This window comes from Athene cunicularia (genome assembly GCF_003259725.1).
Source record: "Athene cunicularia isolate RWA chromosome 4 unlocalized genomic scaffold, athCun1 chr4_part3, whole genome shotgun sequence".
Lineage (NCBI taxonomy): Eukaryota > Metazoa > Chordata > Aves > Strigiformes > Strigidae > Athene > Athene cunicularia.
This window is the reverse complement of record NW_020799100.1, coordinates 13,764,256-13,779,839: the sequence shown is the minus strand read 5'-3', so window position 1 is coordinate 13,779,839 and position 15,584 is coordinate 13,764,256. Positions and strand designations below refer to the sequence as shown.

General features: G+C 45.5%; 1 protein-coding gene across 1 annotated transcript in view; it reads right to left on the bottom strand.

Annotated features, from left to right (window-relative positions):
• The window catches only part of PLS3 (plastin 3), a 45,845-nt gene extending 33,068 nt beyond the window's left edge, over positions 1–12,777 (bottom strand). Inside the window, exon 1 of the mRNA XM_026848647.1 lies at positions 12,666–12,777. The gene's annotated coding sequence lies outside the window, so the exon portion shown is untranslated. The remainder of the gene's footprint in view (positions 1–12,665) is intronic.
• Positions 12,778–15,584: the final 2,807 nt, after the last annotated feature.

Here is a 15,584-nt window from a genome sequence, read left to right as displayed (position 1 = left end):
AAAAAAAAAAAAAAAAAAAAAAAAAAAAAAAAGTGGTCTGAATGGGTGGTAAATACAGAGTTCAGAGCTGGTCCGTACTGTAATATATTGCATTACCTCCATAATTAATCCCTGTCTGCTCCAGACAGAACACAGGCAGGCATCTGGTACCAGACAGGAAGACACAAGCAACAGAAACATCATGTACTACGTGGTTGCTGATGCAATGCACAGGAGCAGAATCAATCACCATAACCATTAAGTGAGATTTCCAAACTATAATAACATATTTCAGAAACTTCTATTCCTATCGAGGCCATAATGTTTGAGCCCTCCTATATCTAAAAGGAAATGATGTCACTTACTAATAAACACAATACTTGAATCAGTGAAGAATTTGAAAAACCCATGACCGTTCTAAAAATTAAAAATACTTGACCAATAGGGTCATTGGTTTTTTTGTTTCTTTTTAAAATTACATCAGCCAGGAAAGCAAGTCATTGCTTAGTCCTATTTCTTGGGTGTCACCTGAAAATTTAGCTTCCAGCTGTAAAGCTTCAAAAAAGGTATAAAAAAAAACCCAAACCCAAAACAAAAAAAACCCAACCCAAAACCCACAACTTGCCAGCTTCCTCAGGATGGTAAATATAATGGAAATAAAAATAGAGGGTTTTATGCCCAGAACTGCAGCTGCAACTTAAAAGGAAAGAAGTTGGCTTGAAAAATACTTTTGCACTCCACCATGCATCAGGCAGAGTTTAGGGGAGAGCAACTTTGAGTCTGCTCCGACTTGCATCAGCAACTGGCTTCAGCATCACATCAGTCCCTGGGTGCATGGAGCCCATCTGAGTATTCTGATTCAAACCAGCGACTGCATCTAGTCTGCGAAATCTTGGGACAAACATCCAACAAAACTGAAGAAAAACTTACTTCAGGAAGTTCAGCCCCTCCACTTTCACTCTATGTGTGAGCACATTTCACAGAATAAATTCATGCTAAAAGGTTTAGGAAGTGCTGAGGATTTGGGGTTTGACAGGTCCTGGGGGGAGCATGCCAAAACTCAGCTCCCAAAATAGGTTGTGACTTCTGTCATTGCAGGAGCAATGTCTGCTTTTGGGATGGGAAAGAAAAACCTCTTCTTGTCTCTGGCATCTGTGTTGCTGGGATAGAAAAGCAGCACCTGCAGGTGTGCAGGTGTCAGATTCACACTGCAGAGGCAGACACCTAAAAGCTGCCAGCCCATGGATCTTCAATCTCTACTTACTCACTTTTTTCAGGCAAGTGTAATGCATCCTACAGGGCTAACAGCTATTACCATTCCTTCTGCCAGGAAGAAAAAGGGCATTGCTACCCACTGTAGTCAGTCAGCACAGATCCTCCGTGGCTCCACCACAAGAAGTTTAACTGATGCGTACACAGTGCATGCAAAACATCTATCTTTCACATTTGCAAAAGATCAGCGATAGCCAGTTTTCCACAGCTTCAAGGGCACTCTGCTCCCCCAATACTCCAAATCCAGTCCTGTTGGTCCAACCTGCAATTACACTCAAAACTAAAATAGCCCTTCGGCAGTGCCAGCACCACTCATCTCCACGTCATGCCCCAAGACCCACCGTGCCGGGGTGCGGTGACGGCAGGCAGCGGATACGCAGCTCCCCAGCACTCCCAGCCCACTTCCTCGAGCACAGCTGGTCACACATCGCTCTTCCAAAATAGAAAGTTTTATGGTTAAGCCAGCATACCAGTGTATTTTCATCTTCCTTCCTCTTTAAGAAAGCCTTTTAGGGAAGCACAAGATGCCCAAGGTGCTCAGAAGTTACTCTACTCAGGCACTATGTCTGCTTCCCTGCACAGAGCATTGGGATGGAGGTTTACACACAGGGAGGACTTGCAGCACCGACAGGATCCCTCGAGCGCATCATTGCGCAAGGATGCATCTCCTCCCCAGCTCCAGATGCCAAGTTTCACTGGGAGGCCACTAACACCTATTTGCCCTCCAGAGGTTACTCAACTACGGTTGTGGGAGCGGAAGCTGCTGCCTTCCAGATGACAAGGGAGCAGAGAGGGTATATCCAGGAGTCACCTTGTCCCTCTGCTCTCACCACTAACCCTCAAGAATAGACACTGTGGCAAAGCTCTGGGGGAAGGAGAGCATTCAGTGCACTGGCCTATAGCTACAGTGGGCTGCAGCCCCACTGCTCTTCCCAGTGAGTCCCACTGCCCAGGAGAAGACAACCACCTGCTCTTGGACACCAGGCTTTCCTGCTCACTCCAGAAGTAGTCTTTTTCACTCCTAGTTAGCAATGCCAAGAAATGCCATACTAATATTGTAAGCTGTACAAGACAACTAATGAAGCCCATGGCAATGCACAAGTCCCTGAGCATGCTACACCAGCCCTAGTGATCTCTGGGAAGGGTTTTCCCTGCAGGCACCTATAGCTCCTGCCTAAAAAAGCTGTTTGATGGGATATAACCAGCTCCACCGTCATCCAGATGAGGTGGTGTAGGGCATGCTGGCCCCCTCCATCATCCCCATGCTAGAGAAATCCCTATGGCCAGAGGGCTGGGCCACACCAGCCCCAGGAGATTCCAGAGCCAGCAGAGCATCAGTGGACCTCAGGAGGCCTCTATGAGCAGCAAAGGTGGCTCAACCTCCTGCCTGCGCCTGGCCCTGCCTGCTCTGGTGCTGCATATGAAGCACTTTCAGGAGCATCCCTCTCCTTAAGAGAAGAAAAAAAAAAAAAAAAAAAGGGGGGGGGAGAGAAACCAGGTAACCTGAATAGTCTACTCCATCAGAAAGAAAACACCACACTTGATGAGCCAGGGCTTTAGAAAGCAAGGCTGAGTGGCCAGCCACCATTTTGTACTGGGATCAGTGACTATCTACCATGTGCCAGACACTCCCCTCCTCCAGTTCTGCCCACATTCTCTTTTAAAGATAAGAATTTTAGTGAAATTATGCACAGATGGATAGAAGCACTCTCCCCTGTGCTTTTTAATACAGATTGAGGTTTTAGGCTCTTCTTGCCTTCACCTTCAGTTGCGACCAACTGCAGAGTACATTCCATCAGTGTAAACAGCTATGGAAGGGTTTGACAACTGAGGAGCAAGCATTTGACCTTAACTCCTCAATTTATCAGTCTTTTTAAAGAAAAAAGGATCGGTCTTCGCTAGATTTCCCCTCTAAAAGCTTCCTGAGCTGCTCTTTCAGTGAGCCTGTCATCAGGAAGAAAGCAAGACATTAGTCAGACTCATGCTTATTTAATAAAAAACTTGCATATGCAGTAGGGACTGAAAGTTAGTCTTTATTTAAAAAATACTTGCAAGCTACAGTATGATTTTGCAGTGCAAAACAGATCTGAGGACTCACCCAATTTACCCTGTGCTCCAACAGTGCTCAGCTTCGTAATTGTTATTCACAGCTTTGAGCAGGGAGCCATGCAGTCGCCAAAGAAGTCAGCAAGTATGCCCAGAACACCGTGCAAAGGATATCTCATGTCTCGCTATTTCATAAGGAAATCGGAGGCTCCACTGATGTCAGCTCCAGGAAATGAGCCACAGGCAGATGATGCCGGAAGCAGGCTTTATATTTAGTACTGAGTCACCCACTATACTAAATTCGAAAGACACAAAAGGTGGGTGTGGAGAGGGGATACGTGGACAAAAAAAAAATGAACAAGTTATTCCCTTGAGATCATGGGCAATGGGCAGTCTAGGGTTGGGTGGGGTTTTTTGTAAAGGGAGAAAGAAACTAAAGACGACCTGGGAACTCCTTCTGCACTTTCACTGGAAAAGCAGCTGCCAGATCTGCTGCACGTCCCGGAGCAGCAGCCAGCGCCAAAAATGCTGCAGGGCTTTGCGGTACCACTGGGGTTTGCTCCAGTCAGTCCCTCTGGCAGGTCTCAGGCCTGAGCAGGGCACCACCAGTTCTGAGGCACTTTCCCATCCTTTCTGCTACATCTTCTTTGAGCCAAAAGAGAAGCTGCTGGAAGGAGCTTGAAGCAGAGAATATTTAAGCCAGTTTTGCAGCTCCGCCTAACCCACTATGAAGTGCATCTTACACCCATCACGCACCAAAGAAAACACTTTTCTTTGGGCGATTACAATGGCCTAAGGAGAAGGCTGATGAAGACTGAAGCATGCAAAGAGGAGCTGACCTGGAAGGCTGCATCCAAGTAGGGCAGACATCACTGCAGGCTGCCGTCCAAAGGTGACCTTGTCCTTCTCCTCCTCCTCCTCAGCATTTTAGTTTCCCCACCCCAGCTCACTATGGGGTCAAATGGACATAAGCACAGGGAAGGAGAGGCAGAGCAGAGAGGGACCACCCTTGCATGGCACCCCAGTTATCCCAGCTCAGCTACACCACAGATCAGGCCACTGGAGAAAGGGTCCAGTTGGAGGGTCTGGAAGGCACAAACATATTTTTTTATCTTTCACCTCAGCTGCCAGGTCTGTCCATCACCCAAGCTAGTCCTTGACATGGCTTAGACAATCCTCTGCAAGAAGATGCTCTAGACAACTATCCACCTTAAGTCAGAACTCAAGGAAATAGTGTTTTATACTAAAATTGTCCCACTGTGGGTCAGAAATCATTAAGATTTCTAAACAGGGAAGCTGTTCTGATCCATTTTCTGGCAACATCCAGTTCAGAAACATTTACAGCTGAGAAGTATAAAGCAGTCACATGGGCTGCACCCTCATGGAATAAACTTCACATTAATTTGCAAATGCTGCTAGTTAATAGGAATGTAGTTCTTTGTACTAAGGTCTTTTGACATGCAGAAAAAAAAGTTTTGACACCAGAAGACAATCTTAACTGCAGATTGTTGCCACAATACAAATGTCAGAAGTAGATTTGTTCACAAGAGGTTCATATTTTCATGCAAGTCTGTCTTAAGCCTTTCCACTTTCTGTCAATGATAAATACTCTGCAGTCTGAGCAGCAGCAACAGCTTTGCAAAGTTTTCAGCTACTTGAGCCAGACTTTTCCCCTGAGAAGACTCACTTCCCAAATACTGAAACATTAATACTCTTACCAAAGCCAAGCACTGTACCTCATTTTGATTTAAAAAGTCAACAGCAAACAAGAACTACCTCTAGTGCCAAGCACCACCAGCGACTTGCCTACAGAAACAGCCTATTAGATTACTAATAAAATTGGTGTAATCTTCAAAATAAGATTACAACAGCAAAGAGGATGTGGCTTAACAAATAAATCTGTGGGCTGTAGCAAGACTGGCAATTATTCAGAACCAAGAGGCAGGGACTGCTTAATATCTTCCACCTATACCCAAGAAGAAGTTATATCACGGCAGTCACAGTCTGCTCTGACAAGCAAATAGACAATTAGCCAACGGTTGACCACTGTCCAGACCAGTCTGCTGCAAACCACTGCTGGCCTGTGGGGAGGCTGTGGGAGACTGCCACTGGGTGGCTCTTCAGTCCCACACAACTCATCTGCGGGTGACCTGCCACTGTCAGAGAGGTTTCGGTGCTGGGTAGTCAAGGGAAAGCTGATACAGTCACAGACCAACCTGGGCAGTAGCCCATATGCCCAGCCCAGCCTAGGAGGATCTTTAAGGAGTCACTGGTATCTCATCTGAACATTCTGCCAGATGCTGGAGGTAGAAGATTTTGGCACATGGCTCATCATGTTGTGCAAGTGGGTCTGCAAATTCAGCTGTGTTGAACTAGTCCAGAATCTCATCTCAAGGGACCTTGAAGCTTTTCCTGGTATTTATCTCATACTTGCATTTGTTGGCTTCCCCCCTAACTGGTCTTTTTGTCTCGGAGCCCAACAGAAAATCTTCTGTAGGATGGACCTGCTGGAGAGGTTAACTTCAGGGGCTCCCACAACTATTGCACTCTTTTCAGATGTGTAGAAAGGTGAGGCAGAGGCAGGTTACCACTCACACATACACTGCAAGTCGCCACCCATAGCCTTCAGGTCCCTAGCACCATATCTTCACCATACAGCTCATTACACTGTTAATTAGTAAGCTGTCTCACATTTTCTAGCCCATAAAAAACAGCTACTAGTAGCAGACTGATCTCTATGCTGCAAAGGCAGTCTTTACTTTGCAGATTTCTTATACTCTCAAGTCTGTTGCTGCTGCCAAGTTTAATGCTTTAAGAATTAGTATAAAAAGAATACCTCATCCTCTCAAATTGAAAACAAAAGTATCTACAGGTCCTACATAAAGCCAAGACTAAGCAAGGCATGTCATTTGATAGAAGGCATGAAGCAACTTTGCAGCTCAGGTAGGAAGGTAAGATCTATAGCTGGGAACAATAACCCCACAAGGTACTACATGGATTACACCAACGAGGTCCAAATGCTGATGAAGAATATAGCTATGAGTGTTACACATGAAAGGGCAATGCACTAAAAGTGCAGTACCTTGCTATGTGCCAAGTTGATATCAAACCAATGCACAAAGCTGTAATTGCTAAAGTGAATTATTGACCAGTACTGGTTGTAAAGGCTCTTGCATAACAGGGGTTTCAAGGCCATTAGCACATGACAGAATCTTACTCCATTTCATGGCTTTCCAAGACCTCTTTATATAGACCTTCAGAAGACAGGGAACAAAGGGACTGCCTAAAACAACCCTATATAACCCAGAAAAAGGGTATATACCCCTTAGAGAAGGGAGAAGGAGGTATAAAAGGTCTTGCCATCTAACTAAGGTAGGCTGGGCGCTGCCATAACCATCCATCCAGGAGAGCTATGATAACTTCCAGGAGCTTCTTTCTGGGCAAAAGCAATGTAAGTTTTTCCAGTTTTCAACAAGAAGTCTGACTACGCTGCCTTTGCTTGAGCATTTGGTTTATATAAAACAGTGGCAAGAGCCCAGCTGAAAATTAGATCAACAAGAACGTTACAAAAGGGTGGGCAACAGAAGGGCAGGGGCAGGATTGCACTGGAACCTCCCATCCGTGTCCCCAAGGAAAGCTTAGTCCCAGTCTTGGACAAACAATGCAGAAAGGAACAGGCTACAGTTTAAGTTAGACATTAAGATCACTTATTCAAAATATTTTCAGTTTTCAGAAGGCCCAGTTTCCCCTCTCTCCTTATGGCATGGTGAATTCTACCAAAGTGAGGATTCAGAAACTTGCTTATTACTTCTAGGAGCACTGAGAAACATGAACCCGTTTGTAGATGTATTTCCATTTGTTCTCTATCATCCTCCTTCAAAGTGTTGCATCTCAGGGGCTAACCTTCTCCCTGCTTGTCTGCACAATACCAGTCATAACAGGATAACTTTACATATATCCACAACACCCTATGTATTCCCTAAGTGATTTTACTCACAATCATCTCTTGGAGGCAAAACATTTTGTGCAGAATTCAGGAAGAAAAAGCTTAATTGCAATATTGTTTTGGAACTCACTTCCTTTTATTTCCGTGACCAGCTGGAGACAAGCACTTTGTTCTATGCTGGGTCAAGGAAACGTTTAACTACAGGATTTACAGTGGAATATATATATATATATATATATATATATGCATATACCATTGCAGCTCTGCAGCTGCTCAGCAGTTATAGCAGAAGACAAACATTGTTTTAACCCAAGGAAAAAACAGCAACAGGCTGGAGCATCAGCCTGCTCATTAGCGTCCTGCTGCAGAGGCTCCAAGACAGGAGAGCATCCAAGCCTGTCCCTAGGATGAGACTCAGCATCCTGGAATCTCAAAACCACAGCACTGCTCCAAACCCAAACAACGCTCCCCAGACCCTTCCCAGCTGATTAGCAGGAAGAAGCATAAGATTGCAATGGCAGCGTAAACAAGGACACAGGATTTATGATCTTTCAGAGGTTATTTAGCAAACAACGCAGACGAAGCACTGCTTCACAAAATACAGATACCAGTTACAGGAATGGGTAGTTTAAATTCAAGTTTCCACTTGGTTAGCCTGTTCTGGATGCACTGAGAACTTTGGTGTTCACGGAGCAGTTTTGCTTGCCAGAAGGGGTTGTGCTGAGCTCTCCCTTAAAAACAGGAGCAGCAACTGTGAAAAAGCATGGTACCTCATCCACAATCCTCATCCTTCCCAGCACGACAGAGTCAAAGCCAGCAAGTTCAGTCCTACTGTTTGTGAAAGTAGAGCAAGACACTCTTCTACCTTGTAGCACTGGAGAGACAGTGGAAAAAGCAGATCAACAATCCCCCCTTCTCTCTAAATTTTGAGCACAGCCCATCAAATAGAAGTCCCGGCACCACGGACATCTGTGGCCAGGGCTGAGACAGTACCACATACACTAGCAACATCTCTGGGGCAAAGACCAATACAAACAGTTAAAAACTCCAAACCTGATCAAATTTAGGAAGAGAGAAACACGTTGCTTTGAATAGGGTAACCCAAAGCACTCCAGTCTTCAACTTCTGTTGAAAACTAATGGGTACATCAGAGGTGGGATGCTCTTGTGAATCAAAACCACTCATCTTGCTACTCTATGTTGGCACAAACTGCATCATTCGTGGGCACTGTTTCTGGCATTAACAATGCAGATGGTACTTCCAGCATGCAGAAGCAGGATCACACCTTGCTCGCCCAGTCAGCTCCTGCGATGCCAAGCTGCAAAGATACTTCAAGAGAAAGAGCATAACAGGTGACCGTGAAACCTTGTTTCAGTAACAACCCACTATATATCACCTTCCATCTAATCCAGACAGTGTACAGCCTTCTGTTATCCAAAGTCCTCTACCTGCGTTTTAAATATCTTGTGCATTCAGCTCTGGACATATTGGCAAAACATCTGTCCCATATATATAAATTGGGTGCAGAATCACATGCATTCCTATTTTCCTTCTAGTATCAAAATACTTTTCATATGTCAATCTTCAGGAAAAAAAGTAATGGAGAACAAAGGGGATTTTTCTTCAGCTTTATTTCCACCACCACAATGAGACATAACAATTTCAGTAGGAATCCAAGAGGATGTCCCTAGAGCTCTGCAATTAATTCAGCTTCTTTCCCCTAGCAAGACAGTCTCCCCATCATCAGGAGTCAAGGCAACAGTAGCATTTCTAGCAAACAAAACTCCGGCAGGAGCTGCACTAATGGGACCCAGGTCAGGGGCAGGATTACCTACTGCACGCCAAGCCCTCTCTGGCTACTGCACCAGCAGTCACCAACACCTCCTGCAAAACACAGCATCTCCCCAAAGCACAACCTCATTCAGCACCTGATACTGGAAACACTGATACAGGACAGCAGCACTTCTGATGTTACTCAGCCTGTTTCATCTCCCAGAGATTCTGATTTTCTTCTTTATGCTTTTCTCAGATTGGTGTTTTGCAGGTTTTTCCTTGTCTTGACCTGACCCTGCAGTGGGAAACAGGTCACACTGCCTTGTTTAAGTTTCTGTATTTATACAATTTTTAAAAACAGCCCAGCTAGCATTTTTTTCAAGAAAAATTCAGTTTCCTCTCGCAAAAAAATGTTTGTAGTAAAGGCATAACTGCAGGAGTCAATTTTTCCACTTTAAGAATTTGAGATATGAACAAATAGGCCCTTGACTTGCAACTAAAGTGAAAACATGCAACTGAGACAAAGGCTTAAGGCTCTGTCCCTAGACTTTGGGAGAAACAAAATCCTAGTGTCCTTCTGCAGCCAGTTTCATGACTGTTTACAAAGGCTTTATGAGAGATGCAATATTTCACATTTTTAAGGGAGTTTTTTTCACAGTCTAGTCTAGAAGAACCAGAAACAGAACAGGCCAAGGCGGAGTCTAAGAAAAACTGAAGAGAAGAAAGCATTTCAGAGACACATTTGTTCAACAAGGTCACGTAAACCATTCCAGGCCCACAGAGCACGCTAGTCATAAACAGACATGGAACAGGCAATGGGCAGAGTCCCCCTTGCCCTCCTCCCATCGCACTGCCCTACTCATTTATTTCTACCCCAGCCCTAAACAACCGCAGAGGCTTATGGCAAAGCTGGAGGCTTCAAGTGCTAGGCAGCACCGCCTGCTTCCACATCCTGGATGGGCCACGTGCTGCCTCCCCCCGCAGAGCGCAGGATCCTGCAAGTAGCTGGCATCTGCTACCACCCTGTAAAACAACTTACTGCCTCACACAAGCATGGCCAGGACAGTGGAAAACAAATTAAACAATGCAAGAAGTCAACAGCTGAGGTTCAGGAGGCAGAGAACAGATGCCCAGAGCAAGGAGATGCTCGACTCTTCCCTCCTGCTATCCCATGGCCAACTACTCAGGCCTGCCTGAGAAGTCTTGGTTTCAAGGCCTGTCTTTTCCAACAGGCAGTGGGGAGTGAGATCACCATACCAGATACTGGTCAACCTCTTGCCCTTTTTTTTTGCCCTTTTTTTTTTTTTTTTTTCTTCTTTCCATTTTATAAGAGGAGGGAGGAGTGTGCAGCTGAGGTCTGGACAGACAGGACTGAGCTGGAGGCTGTCTGGCCCTCATACTTCCCCACAGCACTTGAACTAGGACATACTTAAACTTGGCAGCCTAATGCCTAGTGCAGCCCAAAAATGTTATTGCTGTTCTTGTCAGGTATCAAAACACCAGTCAACATGAAGGCAAAATGATAAAAGGCTGTGGTTATAGGTCAGGATTGCTCTCCTCTTGAATGCATAACCTCCAGCCATCAGAGCCCTTTCCACCCAACTCCCTGCCAAGCTCATACAGCCAGATAGGAAGCACTTGCCTTCATTTTTCAGCTGGCCAGAGCTCTGTCCTTCCTTCTTAGAGCTAGTGACCTGTGAGTCTGCCAGACCATCCATGAAAGCACCTCTCCATCCAGGAACCTCTTCCACCCCTAAACACTCCCCCAAGAGCAGAGCTTCAGGGTCCTCCTGTCACCTATGAGACACCTTGCTATCACACTAAGATGTTACCATCACAGGTAATGAAGGATAAGAGTTTCTGCTGGTGTTCTCTTATCAACTGCCTAAGCTAAGGTAGGTATTTAAGGAATCAAATGGCTTCCTGCCACCGAGGCTCAGTGATACAGCATCCATTCACCTCTATCCCATCCAGTCAACTCTCTCCACTAACAAGGAGGACCAGGGTTTCTTTCCAGGCTGCTGGACTACAGAGCCTGTGGTCTATAGTTTTCAGCTCTTTCAGGTCCTGCAAGAAACACAACTAAGACTTTACCAAATATCTGCAATAACTACATAGCTGACAGTTAGACACTCAGCTGTACACCGCTCCGACATGGTCACCTCAGCGCTTTCGGATGAATTAGCAGCAAACATATATTCTGAGGTATTTTATAGCTGAAGGGCTTCCCGTGACAGCCAGTGCCCCAGAAACCAAGATGTGAATATGTTGTGCACAGTTTTCAGCCTGCTGAAAAGAAAAGCTATTTTTAATCCAAGCCTACGTAGGGTGGGGCTCAGTCTCCAACCAGGCCAAAAAGCCACTATAATCCACAAGACCAATGTCTGGCAACCTTTGCTTGCAGGCTGATGTCTGTTCTATTTTAGGGATGGGAGGAATTTAGAATAAAAAGATATATAAATTAAAAACAAAGGAGTCTATGAAAAGTGAATAGAGGGAAGGGCCAAACTTATCCTGTGTATTTTGGTCTAAAGAACAGGGCTCTAGAAGAACATAAATCACTTTATTTTCCATTTCCTACAGCAGTTTATGAAATATCATTTATAACATGGGCTGAGAAGAGTACAGCCCCAGTATATTTTGTACAGGAAGAAGAGCCAGCCTGTGGCTCCTTGCACAGCAGTGAGACCGTTGGGAAGATGAGGCAGGAAAATGGTCACCAGCCACAGACATATCACCAGGATCCTGTACAAGAAAGTTGCTTATCTCAGACACCAATACAACAGCTATTGGGACACCTTGCTTTTTTGTGATGTTGGGACAGCAAAAAAAAAAAAGGCAAAACAGAGCCAAAGTGACCTGAGGATTGGAAAATAAGAGAAACTTTGCTTGTTTAGGGTTTATGGCCAACAGACAACCAACCCACTCAGAGCATAGAAGTTCTGTATGCTCTCAGCATCTAAAACTCAAGATCACACAGACTTCCCACATAAGCATACCAGTAGGTTTTATTTGTTACAGGCACCATCTCAACTTGGCTTTCAAACCAACTCAGTACAGCTATATACTTCGTCATGTTAACGCCACCTTCCTTGCGCTACATGGGTCGTTTGTCTAAAAGAGGGTACATATAGATTCTCTCACTGTCTTCAGATCCCCCTTTAACATCCATCCATAAACTGTAAAACACTCACATAGGCTTCAGTATCTCTAGGACTCCTCCTTCACCTGACCAGATGTGGATTATTAACCCCACTACAGAAGTCTGCAATTACTTGTCCAAATGCAAAAAGGGCAGAACAGAAGAGAAGGTGCACTGTGCTAAGTGGAGGACCAGCAATGATGAACCTTGAATCTCACACACTGCTATCATTTCAGTCATGGACGACTTAAGAAAAAAGTCACCACCTAAGCAACACTTTGGGTTGAACCCAAATTTTACAAGCATAGCAGCAAGACTGAATGCTGCATGCCTCTTAACACTGTGTAATATGTTCATGGCCAACATTACTTCTTCCTTCCTTGTTCCACCCATAAGTGACAGCACCTACTCTCTAACTTCCATCACTAAGGGCAGTATGTGATGGGAAAACAGTAAATGAGACAGCAAACTCTCTTTGCTTTAAAAAGAAAAAAAAAAGAAGCTTATTTCAAAACCTTATCTTCTCTTGAATATCACAGCAATAGTTTCTCTTCCCAGCTATGCAGTAGGGACTCTCAGCAGCATCTGTGAGCTGTCACTCTTTTTACAGGAACAAAAAACCTACTGAAGAGGCAGGAAAAACAGCTGTAAGCATTTCAGAGAAGGAAATGAGACAAGGAGACTGGTTAGAAGCATATGGCCCATATGGATTGACATGGGCAATCGGCAGCAGTCCTAACCAGAGTTTCCCATTTCAGACAGTTGTCCTGCTCCCCACATCCTCAGATGCATGTCAAACCTATAATAATTTTATTTCTTCCATACTGATTCCCAAATGTCAGCAGAGCACAGGCAGCCGTGCCCCATGGGGAGTCTGGATGTTGCAGGAGGGGCTAATTCACTCCCTGGGACATGCACATCACCCCACAGCATGGGGTATTGGAGAGCACAGACCCACCGGCGCAGAGGGACACAAGGAAGGGGACCCAAGGCAAGCAGCCCACCTGCCAGGAATTCTGTATTTCCATGGGCAGCTGTCGCCTTCATGGCTCACAGCTGCTGAAAGGTGGAGATAAACTAGCAGGAATCAACGGGCAAAATAAGCAAAAGGGAAAGAATGGCTCTCGATAGCTCAGTATCTGCTGATAGCAACTCTGCTGGGGACATAGAGGCTACCTCCTCATCATCATGCCACTCACAGGCCCAGTGACAAAACTAGCTTTGAGTAGCCCAAGCATTAACCCACAAAACCGAGACGTGAAACACTAGCTGTTAGAGGAGCACAGATGATATAAGCAGGCTAGACAGGACTTGCTTGTCATTCCTGGCGTTTTTAATCTATTACCAAAAAAGCCAACAGATTCCAGATTCCCAAGAGACCAGCAGATGCCACAGCAACCAAGTACACTGGCCACCACAGCTCAGCAGCCTGTGCAGGGAGGTCCACACCCCTCTGATGGGAACAGACCTGCTGGAAGAGGGTAGACCGGGCCAAGCAGGCAGTGCTGCTGTCAGCACTGACGTCAGGCATGCCCACCACCGGGAAGAGCTCGATTACCTCCAATGCCACCACCTCTGCATCAAACATTGTGGTATTCACAGAGGGCAGATGGGCATGTCCTTTCCTCCCACCCCACTGTCCAGCCCTTTTAAGTGGAGACTTCGGTGTTCCATCTCCATCAATTTATCATGTTTTCTTGCTCAGCTGGTACAAGAAGACAGGCTGCTCTTCACATAGGTGGCAGATGACATAGGATACACCAACATCTTATCACATAGGGTCACATCAAATACCTGGAATTTCAAAACACTGTGGCTGCTGCCCAGACTTGGGCTCTGCAGCCACAAACATTCACAAGTCCCACATTTTGGCTGCAATCAAATCATCTCTTTGATCATCAGTTAAAAGTGTGGGCATCCATCACCCTCCACAGGCAGCACGTACTCAGTGCTGCAGCACACCTACCCCAGGAGGTATACTGGTGTGATGTGCCAAGGGAGACCGGGTAGGCTGGGGTCTGCAGCACAGTGAGATGGGGCAGGAAGATTTCTGACAGCTGGGATTCCCTGTCCCCAAGCTGATGGCACAGTGCTGCAATGCCACCCAGACAGGCTCATGCTGCTTGCTGGTAAAGCAGATGAAATCTACACCCAACCTCACCCTTCACTTGGGAAAGGGATCTGCACAAACCATGAGACTTCTCACAGGCCACGCTGCAGCACTCCAAGTGAATCTCACAGTACAGAACATGATGGAGAGGCATTATCGAAGTCACCACTTCAGGAAAACCTGACCTAGAGTCAGGAAGAACATCCAGGGCAGGAAACACTAGGACAGAACAAGCCTGACCCATCACCTACAACTTCAGCATTGAAGAGTTTGAAGTAGGCAGCTGCTAAGACTGAAGCTGTACTAAATGCTGCTGTGCCTAAGCACCACCCACCCCATACCTGCTCCCAGCACAGACCATGATGAGAATACCTGCTTTAATTCCCTGCCATCCAATAAATCCAAGAGAGACCCGTATGAACACTCAAACTCAAGTGTGTGAAGCAGGGGATACAACAGTAGCACATTCATGGGCAGTAGTCACATGGCTGATAGCAATTACAGCCACTGTCAGCTGAGCAGCCACTGCTCAGAGGACCTCCAGGATGGCCTGTTAGCATCATTTCTCCCAGCCACACCATCCAGAGCCTCGATGTTAGACCATCACCCAACTGCCTTCAGTCATGAGATCACACCTCTCACCCTTCCCACCTCCAGGAAGGTGATACAGCAGGTACCTCCAGGCTGGAAAAGGGCTTTAATGGTGCAAGCAGGGAAAGCTGATTCTACATTAGAGTCAGAGCAATTCTCTGGGATGGTCAGAGGGGAAACAGTCCTTCCACACATGCCCCCACCAGCAGCACTGCAGGCAGAGCTCAGCCAAGACCTACTCACCACAAACACAGCCACTGCAGCTTGTGCAATAATCCAATTCCCAAAGTGCCAACAGGAATGTATGTGCAAAGATGTCAACAGATGCCTATCGAAGGGGACCAGGGATAGAAAAGAGAAAGGTGGTATTGTGACATTCATCACAGTAACCCAACAAATAGTGATTTCATACAACATTGCATCACCCTCATTAAAAGAGTTAGTCTCAGTTTTGCAACATACTTGAAATGAAAAGATATTCAGGAATGTTTTACTCTGCATACACATTAAGGTTATTTGGTAAACTTTTAAAACTCAGTATTTAATTTTACCTTTCACACAGATCTTTTGGTAGAAGTTTCTGGATTCACGTTTGGCTTTTTTGTTGTAATTAGCAACTTTAATTACTCCATGAGCTCAATGTCCAAAAAGATACAAAAAATATTTAATACACAATAATACTTAGTTCAAAAACTGCTGAGTATGCGAAGGTCAGTAATTAGTTA